A 12429-nucleotide genomic window follows, 5' to 3' on the forward strand; every position below is an offset into this window, starting at 1 on the left:
GGGCCTTTGCCACTGCAGGAGCTGTAGTGGTCCTTAAAGGAATAGCTTCAGGATATCTTGTGGCATGGTCCACTACCACCAAGATGAATCTATTGCCTGAAGCAGTAGGAGGGTCAAGGGGGCCAACTATGTCAACCCCTACACTTTCAAAGGGAACCCCAAACACAGGCAGTGGAATAAGGGGTGCCTTTGGGGTGCCACCTGTCTTGCCACTGGCTTGACAGGTTTCACAGGACTTACAAAAATCTTTTGTGTCCTCAGACATCCTAGGCCAATGAAACAAGGGAACAAGTCTGTCCCAAGTTTTCATTTGTCCCAGATGCCCAGCTAGGGGAATGTCGTGGGCAAGAGTTAGGAGGAACTTTCTGTACTCCTGAGGAATCACTAATCTCCTGGCAGCTCCAGGTTTAGGATCCCTATGCTCAGTGTACAAGAGGTTGTCCTCCCAGTAAACTCTGTGAGAGTCACTGACATCCCCATTAGCCTGTTTGACAGCTTGCTGTCTTAGACCCTCTAATGTGGGACAGGTTTGCTGTGCCACACTCAGCTCCTCCCTGGCAGGCCCCCCTTCACCCAAAAGCTCAGCAGTATCTGCTTCCAGCTCCTCTGGTTTAGGTTCTGCACATGGAGGGAATTCTTCTTCCTCAGAAGAAGAATCCACTGTAGAGGGAGGGATAGTAGGAAGTGGTTTGCTTCTACTAGCCCTAGCTTTAGGGAGTACTTGGTCCATTGTTCCAGGATCCAAGCTTCCCTGTCCTTTTTGCTTTTTGGCCTGAGCCCTGGTTAAAGCAAAAATATGCCCTGGGATGCCCAGCATTGCTGCATGGGCCTCCAACTCCACATCTGACCAAGCTGATGTCTCCAAATCATTTCCTAGTAGACAGTCTACAGGTAAATCTGTGGCTACCACAACTTTCTTTGGACCAGTAACCCCCCCCCAGTTGAGATTAACAACAGCCATGGGGTGGCTAAGTGTGTTGTTGTGAGCATCGGTTACTTGGTACTGGTGACCAAGTAGGTGTTGTTCAGGGTGGACCAGTTTCTCTATGACCATAGTCACACTGGCACCAGTGTCCCTGTAGGCCTGAACCTCAACACCATTTATTAGGGGAAGCTGCTTGTACTTATCCATATTAAGGGGACAAGCAACTAAGGTGGCTAAATCAATAGCCCCCTCAGAGACTAACACAGCCTCTGTGGCCTCCCTAACAAGGCCAACCCCAACTAAGTTACCAATAGTGAGCCCAGCTACTCCCTTGGATTGGCTATTAGTAGGTTTGCTCCCACCACCACTGCTATTAGTAGGGACGCTAGGTGTAGCAGTAGGGGTTGTAGTGGTAGGAGGCTTGGTGCTTTTCTTTGGACAACTGGGATCTGTTGTCCAATGGCCTTTTACTTTACATAAATACCACTATGGTTTCTTTTCTTTGTTTTGATTAAAGGAGGTTTTGGACCCACCACCCCCACCAGAGTGTTTTTGTGGGCCTTCTGAAGACTCATTTTTAGATTTGTCCCCACCCTTGTCAGAAGACTTACCATCCTTCTTTTTGTTGCCATCTTTGTCACCCCCTGTATGAACCTTTCTGTTCACCCTTGTTCTGACCCATTTGTCTGCCTTCTTTCCCAATTCTTGGGGAGAGGTCAGATCAGAGTCCACCAAGTACTGGTGCAACAAATCAGACACACAATTATTAAGAATATGCTCTCTCAGGATCAAGTTATACAGGCTGTCATAATCAGTAACTTTACTGCCATGTAACCACCCCTCCAAGGCCTTCACTGAATGGTCAATGAAATCAACCCAGTCTTGTGAAGACTCCTTTTTGGTCTCTCTGAACTTTATCCTGTATTGTTCAGTGGTTAAGCCATAACCATCCAGGAGTGCATTCTTAAGTACTGTAAAATTATTGGCATCACTTTCTTTCACAGTAAGGAGTCTATCCCTACCTTTTCCACTAAATGATAGCCATAGGATAGCAGCCCACTGCCTTTGAGGGACATCCTGTACAACACACGCCCTCTCAAGTGCAGCAAACCACTTGTTAATGTCATCACCCTCCTTATAAGGGGGAACTATCTTGTGCAGATTCCTGGAATCATGCTCTTTTACAGGATGACTATGGGGAATACTGCTGCTGCCACCATGGGTTTCTAAACCCAACTTCTGTCTTTCCTTCTCTAATTCTAAAGACTGTCTATCCAAATCCAGCTGTTGCTTTTTAAGCTTCAGTCTGGTTTGTTCCACCCTCAACTTATTGAGTTCCCTTTCTAACAATCAGTCATCAGGGTTGGTGGGAGGGACATTTCTAGATACAGAGGTATGATGGGAATGAACAGAAGGAGACCTGTCCCTTACAGAGGGCACCCTAACAGCTTGGCTGACAGTGTAATGTGAGAGCACATCATCTGTATGATGTGACTCCACCTCAGTACCAACTATGCTAGACTGTCTTGTAATGGGAAGGCTAAGAAGTTTCTTTCCTGAACCTTTACCTGGGGGAGTCCCTGGATCAGATTGAGAACCATTAGCTACTTTTTCAACAGATGGGGCACCTTTAGCCTTATCCTGTTCTCTAAGCATATTAAGTAACAGTTCCAAGGAAGGATTCTTCCCTACACTCAAACCTCTCTCTATGCAGAGACTCCTTGCTCCTTTCCAGCTAAGTGCAATCTTAGACAGGTCAACATTTTGGCCTGTGCCAGACATTTTTAGAGAGAGTTAAAGTGATAGAAAAAGAGACAAAAAAATTGTCAGAGCTTTTAGAAAGACAGAGAAAAAAAACTTTTAAAACTTTTTAGAACTTTTTAGAAAGTTTACAAGTACTTTTCAGCACTTAGAAAAGAGTGAAAAGAGGAAATGCAAAACTTTTTGGCTATGTGCATATACACTGACCTTGTTTTGTATATTTTTCTCTTATGAAAAGTACAATGACAAGAGTGGTAAGTAGTCTCAAAGCACTTATCCCACCGCTGCACATCCAATGTAGGAGGCTGGCCTGGCTTGTAGTGAGTACCAAGGGGTACTTGCACCTTGCACCAGGCCCAGTTATCCCTTATTAGTGTATAGGGTGTCTAGCAGCTTAGGCTGATAGATAATGGTAGCTTAGCAGAGCAGCTTAGGCTGAACTAGGAGACGTGTGAAGCTACTACAGTACCACTCAGTGTCATATGCACAATATCATAAGAAAACACAATACACAGTTATACTAAAAATAAAGGTACTTTATTTTTATGACAATATGCCAAAGTATCTTAGAGTGTACCCTCAGTGAGAGGATAGGAAATATACACAAGATATATATACACAATAGCAAAAATATGCAGTATAGTCTTAGAAAACAGTGCAAACAATGTATAGTTACAATAGGATGCAATGGGAACACATAGGGATAGGGGCAACACAAACCATATACTCCAAAAGTGGAATGCGAACCACGGATGGATCCCAAACCAATGTGACCTTGTAGAGGGTCGCTGGGACTATTAGAAAATAGTGAGAGTTAGAAAAATAACCCTCCCCAAGACCCTGAAAAGTGAGTGCAAAGTGCACTAAAGTTCCCCTAAGGACAAAGAAGTCGTGTTAGAGGAATAATGCAGGAAAGACACAAACCAACAATGCAACAACGGTGGATTTCCAATCTAGGGTACCTGTGGAACAAGGGGACCAAGTCCAAAAGTCACAAGCAAGTCGGAGATGGGCATATGCCCAGGAAATACCAGCTGTGGGAGCAAATAAGCTTCTACTGGACAGAAGAAGCTGAGGTTTCTGCAGGAACAAAAAGGGCTAGAGACTTCCCCTTTGGTGGACGGATCCCCCTTGCCGTGGAGAGTCGTGCAGAAGTGTTTTCCCGCCGAAAGAACGCCAACAAGCCTTGCTAGCTGCAAATTGTGCGGTTAGCGTTTTTGGACGCTGCTGTGTCCCTGGAGGGACCAGGAGGTCGCCAATTGGACCAGGAGAGAGAGGGGACGTGGAGCAAGACAAGGAGCCATCTTAGCAGCAGGTAACACCTGGAGAAGTGCCAGAAATAGGCACTACAAGGATGCGTGAAACGGTGCTCACCCGAAGTTACACAAAGGAGTCCCACGTCGCCGGAGACCAACTTAGAAAGTCGTGCAATGCAGGTTAGAGTGCCGTGGACCCAGGCTTGGCTGTGCACAAAGGATTTCCGCCGGAATTGCACAGGGGCCGGAGTAGTTGCAAAAGTCGCGGTTCCCAGCAATGCAGTCTAGCGAGGTGATGCAAGGACTTACCTCCACCAAACTTGGATTGAAGAGTCACTGGACTGTGGGAGTCACTTGGACATAGTTGCTGGGTTTGAGGGACCTCGCTCGTCGTGCTGAGAGGAGACCCAAGGGACCGGTAATGCAGCTTTTTGGTGCCTGCGGTTGCAGGGGTAAGATTCCGTAGACCCACGGGAGATTTCTTCGGAGCTTCTAGTGCAGAGAGGAGGTAGACTACCCCCACAGCATGCACCACCAGGAAAACAGTCGAGAAGGCGGCAGGATCAGCGTTACAGAGTTGCAGTAGTCGTCTTAGCTACTTTGTTGCAGTTTTGCAGGCTTCTAGCGCGGTCAGCAGTCGATTCCTTGGCAGAAGGTGAAGAGAGAGATGCAGAGGAACTCGGATGAGCTCTTGCATTCGTTATCTAAAGTTTCCCCAGAGACAGAGACCCTAAATAGCCAGAAAAGAGGGTTTGGCTACTTAGGACAGAGGATAGGCTACTAACACCTGAAGGAGCCTATCAGAAGGAGTCTCTGACGTCACCTGGTGGCACTGGCCACTCAGAGCAGTCCAGTGTGCCAGCAGCACCTTTGTTTCCAAGATGGCAGAGGTCTGGAACACACTGGAGGAGCTCTGGACACCTCCCAGGGGAGGTGCAGGTCAGGGGAGTGGTCACTCCCCTTTCCTTTGTCCAGTATCGCGCCAGAGCAGGGCTAAGGGGTCCCCTGAACCGGTGTAGACTGGCTTATGCAGAATTGGGCACATCTGTGCCCAAGAAAGCATTTCCAGAGGCTGGGGGAGGCTACTCCTCCCCTGCCTTCACACCATTTTCCAAAGGGAGAGGGTGTAACACCCTCTCTCAGAGGAAGTCCTTTGTTCTGCCATCCTGGGACAAGCCTGGCTTGACCCCAGGGGGGCAGAAACCTGTCCGAGGGGTTGGCAGCAGCAGCAGCTGCAGTGAAACCCCAGGAAAGGCAGTTTGGCAGTACTAGGGTCTGTGCTACAGACCACTGGGATCATGGAATTGTGCCAACAATGCCAGGATGGCATAGAGGGGGCAATTCCATGATCTTAGACATGTTACATGGCCATATTCGGAGTTACCATTGTGAAGCTACATATAGGTAGTGACCTATATGTAGTGCATGCGTGTAATGGTGTCCCCGCACTCACAACGTTCAGGGAATTGGCCCTGAACAATGTGGGGGCACCTTGGCTAGTGCCAGGGTGCCCTCACACTAAGTAACTTTGCACCTAACCTTTACCAGTTAAAGGTTAGACATATAGGTGACTTATAAGTTACTTAAGTGCAGTGTAAAATGGCTGTGAAATAACGTGGACGTTATTTCACTCAGGCTGCAGTGGCAGGCCTGTGTAAGAATTGTCAGAGCTCCCTATGGGTGGCAAAAGAAATGCTGCAGCCCATAGGGATCTCCTGGAACCCCAATACCCTGGGTACCTCAGTACCATATACTAGGGAATTATAAGGGTGTTCCAGTAAGCCAATGTAAATTGGTAAAATTGGTCACTAGCCTGTCAGTGACAATTTAAAAGAAATGAGAGAGCATAACCACTGAGGTTCTGATTAGCAGAGCCTCAGTGAGACAGGTAGTCACTACACAGGTAACACATTCAGGCACACTTATGAGCACTGGGGCCCTGGTGAACAGGGTCCCAGTGACACATACAACTAAAACAACATATATACAGTGAAAAATGGGGGTAACATGCCAGGCAAGATGGTACTTTCCTGCAACTGTGCACAAAGGATTTCCGCCGGAAGTGCACGGAGGCCGGAGTAGCTGCAAAAGTCGTGGTTCCCAGCAATGCAGTCTGGCGTGGGGAGGCAAGGACTTACCTCCACCAAACTTGGACTGAAGAGTCACAGGACAGTGGGAGTCACTTGGACAGAGTTTCTGGATTCAAGGGACCTCGCTCGTCGTGCTGAGAGGAGACCCAGGGTACCGGTGATGCAGTTCTTTGGTGCCTGCGGTTGCAGGGGGACGATTCCGTCGACCCACGGGAGATTTCTTCAGAGCTTCTAGTGCAGAGAGGAGGCAGACTACCCCCACAGCATGCACCACCAGGAAAACAGTCGAGAAGGCGGCAGGATCAGCGTTACAGAGTTGCAGTAGTCATCTTCGCTACTTTGTTGCAGTTTTGCAGGCTTCCAGCGCGGTCAGCAGTCGATTCCTTGGCAGAAGGTGAAGAGAGAGATGCAGAGGAACTCGGATGAGCTCTTGCATTCGTTATCTAAGGAAATCCCCAAAGCAGAGACCCTAAATAGCCAGAAAAGAGGGTTTGGCTACTTAGGAGAGAAGATAGGCCACTCAGAGCAGTCCAGTGTGCCAGCAGCACCTCTGTTTCCAAGATGGCAGAGGTCTGGAGCACACTGGCGGAGCTCTGGGCACCTCCCAGGGGAGGTACAGGTCAGGGGAGTGGTCACTCCCCTTTCCTTTGTCCAGTTTTGCGCCAGAGCAGGGCTAAGGGGTCCCTGAACTGGTGAAGACTGGCTTATGCAGAAATGGGCACCATGTGTGCCCATGAAAGCATTTCCAGAGGCTGGGGGAGGCTACTCCTCCCCTGCCTTCACACCATTTTCCAAAGGGAGAGGGTGTAACACCCTCTCTCAGAGGAAGTCCTTTCTTCTGCCATCCTGGGCCAGGCCTGGCTGGACCCCAGGAGGGCAGAAGCCTGTCTGAGGGGTTGGCAGCAGCAGCAGCTGCAGTGAAACCCCGGGAAAGGCAGTTTGGCAGTACCAGGGTCTGTGCTACAGACCACTGGGATCATGGGATTGTGCCAACTATGCCAGGATGGCATAGAGGGGGCAATTCCATGATCATAGACATGTTACATGGCCATATTCGGAGTTACCATTGTGAAGCTACATATAGGTAGTGACCTATATGAAGTGCACGCGTGTAATGGTGTCCCCGCACTCACAAAGTCCGGGGAATTGGCCCTGAACAATGTGGGGGCACCTTGGCTAGTGCCAGGGTGCCCTCACACTAAGTAACTTTTCACCTAACCTTTACCAGGTAAAGGTTAGACATATAGGTGACTCATAAGTTACTTAAGTGCAGTGTAAAATGGCTGTGAAATAACCTGGACGTTATTTCACTCAGGCTGCAGTGGCAGGCCTGTGTAAGAATTGTCAGAGCTCTGTATGGGTGGCAAAAGAAATGCTGCAGCCCATAGGGATCTCCTGGAACCCAATACCCTGGGTACCTCAGTACCATATACTAGGGAATTATAAGGGTGTTCCAGTAAGCCAATATAAATTGGTAAAGTTGGTCACTAGCCTGTTAGTGACAATTTGAAAGAAATGAGAGAGCATAACCACTGAGGTTCTGGTTAGCAGAGCCTCAGTGAGACAGTTAGGCATCACACAGGGAACACATACCTATAGGCCACAAACTTATGAGCACTGGGGTCCTGGCTAGCAGGGTCCCAGTGACACATAACAAACATACTGAAAACATAGGGTTTTCTCTATGAGCACTGGGTCCTGGCTAGCAGGATACCAGTGAGACAGTGAAAACACCCTGACATACACTCACAAACAGGCCAAAAGTGGGGGTAACAAGGCTAGAAAGAGGCTACTTTCTCACACAACCCCCCCCCCCAACCGAAGAACAATAAGGCTAACCTTGGCCAGTTGAGACTTTATTGTCTAAGTGGTGATAAGTCGAGAGTAGCTCTGCAATAGACTGGTTACTCCCTTTGTCATCCACTATATGGTTACTTCCCTGTGGGGATGTAAACCACCCTGTTTGAAGTTTTTTAGCTAAACAACAATGTGAAGATGTATTTTCAGGGTTTCTATCAGTAAGTTTTAGTTTAGAGCAGTGGGAATTGTCCACTGAACCTATTTGTAGTGATGGAAATGCCAGACAGGGATCCTGTCTCAGAAAAGCCATAGCTGGGCAAAAGCTTTGTCCATATGGCTGGAAGAGAGAACAGGGATGCTGTTTCTCTTGGGTTGGAGCAGGGCAGGGATGCTGTCCTATGAGCTCCACACTAGCGCAGGGATGCTGTCTTAAGTGTTGTGAGGCAGTGCAGAGTTTCTGCACTAATGTTTCTCTGGGAGGGTTGGAGGGATGCTCCATGTTAACTAAAATGGTGCTCTTTTTCTCACCAATGTTAGTTATCCCACAGAGAGGTACTTCTACCTCAGGGAGTCCAGCTTTGTCAGCTGATGATTCCCTTAGAACAGGTGCCACCCCAGGAGAGGTTTCTCCCACCACATGAATGATATCCTGAATGGTAGGGTGGTTAGGGGATACTGTGATACCCTTTTTACCTGTTGATGGAGAGGGATCCTGAGTTTTCAGGCCTTCTCTCCTGTGCTTTTTCATTTCAGTAGAAATGAGAGGGAACAATTCCTCTGGGATGCCCAGCATGGCTGCATGGGCATAAAACTCTACATCAGACCAACCTGAGGCCTCTAGGTCATTACCTAAGAGACAATCTACAGGTAAGCTAGGTGATACCACCACCTGCTTAGGGCCAGTAACTCCACCCCAACTAAACTGAATTATAGCTAAGGGAAGAAACTTAGTGGAGTTATGGACATCAATAATCTTATACTGTTGTCCAATGATGTGTTGATCAATATGCACTAGGTTTTCAGTCACCAAAGTGATACTGACACCTGTGTCCCTGTAGGCCAAGGCCTCAACACCATTTATTGAAACTGTCTGCCTGTACTTATCCATTGTAAGGGGACAAGCAGCCAGTGTGGCAAGGCCAATGCCACTAGGTGTGACAGAAACTGTCTTGGGACTGACTACCCCAGTTTCTACTATGGACCCATAAGTGAACCCAACTACACCCTTAACTTGACTGTTGCCAGCAGTCCCACCACTAGTACCACTACTGCTCGGGGCACTAGAGCTTGATGTATTAGTGGTGGTAGGCTCAGGGGGTTTACCTGGACAGGACTTATCCCCTGGCCTATGGCCTCTGTTTTTACACACAAAGCACCAAGGCTTTTTAATGTGTGCAGGTTGAGAAGAAGAGGAAGAATTTGTTTTATCCCCACCCTCTGAAGAGTGTTTAAGATTTGAAGTGGGATCTTTGGTTTTACCCTTATCCCCATGCTTATCTTGCGATTTTTCACCATCTTTCTTCTTGCCATCCTTGTCACCACCTGTATGAACTTTTCTGTTCACCCTTGTTCTGACCCATTTGTCTGCTTTCTTTCCCAATTCTTGGGGAGAGGTCAGATCAGAGTCCACCAGGTACTGGTGCAACAAATCAGACACACAATTATTAAGAATATGGTCTCTCAGGATCAAGTTATACAGGCTGTCATAATCAGTAACTTTACTGCCATGTAACCACCCCTCCAACGCCTTCACTGAATGGTCAATGAAATCAACCTAGTCTTGTGAAGACTCCTTTTTGGTCTCTCTGAACTTTATCCTGTACTGTTCAGTGGTTAAGCCATAACCATCCAGGAGTGCATTCTTAAGAATTTTGAAATCATTGGCTTCACTCTCCTTCACAGTAAGGAGCCTATCCCTACCTTTTCCACTAAATGATAGCCATAGGATAGCAGCCCACTGCCTTTGAGGGACATCCTGTACAACACAGGCCCTCTCAAGTGCAGCAAACCACTTGTTAATGTCATCCCCCTCCTTATAAGGGGGAACTATCTTGTGCAGATTCCTAGAATCATGCTCTTTTGTAGGATGACTATTGGGAATACTGCTGCTGCCACCATGGGTTTCTAAACCCAATTTCTGTCTCTCCTTCTCTACTTCTAAGGACTGTCTATCCAGATCCAGCTGTTGCTTCTTGAGCTTCAGTCTGGTTTGTTCCACTCTCAATCTATTGAGCTCCCTTTCTAACATTCTGTCATCAGGGTTGGTGGGAGGGACATGTCTTGAAACAGAGGTATGATGAGAATTGACAGAAGGAGACCTATCCCTTACAGAAGGCACCCTAACAGCTTGGTTAACAGAAACATCACTTCTACTGTGGTGAGAAGGAATACTCTTGTTAAGATGTGAGACAACACTATCTGTATGGTGTGACTCAACCTCAGTACCAACTATGCTAGGCTGTCTAGTATTGGGCAGGCTAGGAAGTTTCTTTCCTGAATCTTTCCTAGGGGGGTCCCTGGATCAGATTGGGAACCATTAGCTACTTTTTCAACAGATGGGGCCCTTCTGGCCTTATCTTGTTCTCTAAGCATGTTAAGCAATAATTCCAAAGAAGGATTCTTCCCTACTGTAGGAAAGTACCATCTTGTCTGGCATGTTACCCCCATTTTTCACTGTATATATGTTGTTTTAGTTGTATGTGTCACTGGGACCCTGGTAACCCAGGGCCCCAGTGCTCATAAGTGTGCCTGAATGTGTTACCTGTGTAGTGACTAACTGTCTCACTGAGGCTCTGCTAATCAGAACCTCAGTGGTTATGCTCTCTCATTTCTTTCCAAATTGTCACTAACAGGCTAGTGACCATTTTACCAATTTACATTGGCTTACTGGAACACCCTTATAATTCCCTAGTATATGGTACTGAGGTACCCAGGGTATTGGGGTTCCAGGAGATCCCTATGGGCTGCAGCATTTCTTTTGCCACCCATAGGGAGCTCTGACAATTCTTACACAGGCCTGCCACTGCAGCCTGAGTGAAATAACGTCCACGTTATTTCACAGCCATTTTACACTGCACTTAGGTAACTTATAAGTCACCTATATGTCTAACCTTTACCTGGTAAAGGTTAGGTGCAAAGTTACTAAGTGTGAGGGCACCCTGGCACTAGCCAAGGTGCCCCCACATGGTTCAGAGCCAATTCCCTGAACTTTGTGAGTGCGGGGACACCATTACAAGCGTGCACTACATATAGGTCACTACCTATATGTAGCTTCACAATGGTAACTCCGAATATGGCCATGTAACATGTCTATGATCATGGAATTGCCCCCTCTATGCCATCCTGGCATAGTTGGCACAATCCCATGATCCCAGTTGTCTGTAGCACAGACCCAGGTACTACCAAACTGCCCTTCCTGGGGTTTCACTGCAGCTGCTGTTGCTGCCAACCCCTCAGACAGGCATCTGCCCTCCTGGGGTCCAGCCAGGCCTGGCCCAGGATGGCAGAACAAAGAACTTCCTCTGAGAGAGGGTGTGACACCCTCTCCCTTTGGAAAATGGTGTGAAGGCAGGGGAGGAGTAGCCTCCCCCAGCCTCTGGAAATGCTTTGTTGGGCACAGATGTGCCCAATTCTGCATAAGCCAGTCTACACCGGTTCAGGGGACCCCTTAGCCCTGCTCTGGCGCGAAACTGGACAAAGGAAAGGGGAGTGACCACTCCCCTGACCTGCACCTCCTCTGGGAGGTGTCCAGAGCTCCTCCAGTGTGCTCCAGACCTCTGCCATCTTGGAAACAGAGGTGCTGCTGGCACACTGGACTGCTCTGAGTGACCAGTGCCACCAGGGGACGTCAGAGACTCCTTGTGATAGGCTCCTTCAGGTGTTGCTAGCCTATCCTCTCTCCTAGGTAGCCAAACCCTCTTTTCTGGCTATTTAGGGTCTCTGTCTCTGGGGAAACTTTAGATAACGAATGCAAGCGCTCAGCCGAGTTCCTCTGCATCTCTCTCTTCACCTTCTGCCAAGGAATCGACTGCTGACCGCGCTGGAAGCCTGCAACACTGCAACATAGTAGCAAAGACGACTACTGCAACTCTGTAACGCTGATCCTGCCGCCTTCTTGACTGTTTTCCTGGTGGTGCATGCTGTGGGGGTAGTCTGCCTCCTCTCTGCACTAGAAGCTCCGAAGAAATCTCCTGTGGGTCGACGGAATCTTCCCCCTGCAACCGCAGGCACCAAAAAGCTGCATTACCGGTCCCTTGGGTCTCCTCTCAGCACAACGAGCGAGGTCCCTCGAATCCAGCAACTCTGTCCAAGTGGCCCCCACAGTCCAGTGACTCTTCAGTCCAAGTTTGGTGGAGGTAAGTCCTTGCCTCACCTCGCTAGACTGCATTGCTGGGAACCACGACTTTTGCAGCTACTCCGGCCTCCGTGCACTTCCGGCGGAAATCCTTTGTGCACAGTCCAGCCTGGGTCCACGGCACTCTAACCTGCATTGCACGACCTCCTAAGTTGTTCTCCGGCGATGTGGGACTTCTTTGTGCGACTTCGGGCGAGCACTGTTTCACGCATCCTTGTAGTGCCTGTTTCTGGCACTTCTCCG

Source organism: Pleurodeles waltl, chromosome 2_2 (assembly GCF_031143425.1).
Source record: "Pleurodeles waltl isolate 20211129_DDA chromosome 2_2, aPleWal1.hap1.20221129, whole genome shotgun sequence".
Lineage (NCBI taxonomy): Eukaryota > Metazoa > Chordata > Amphibia > Caudata > Salamandridae > Pleurodeles > Pleurodeles waltl.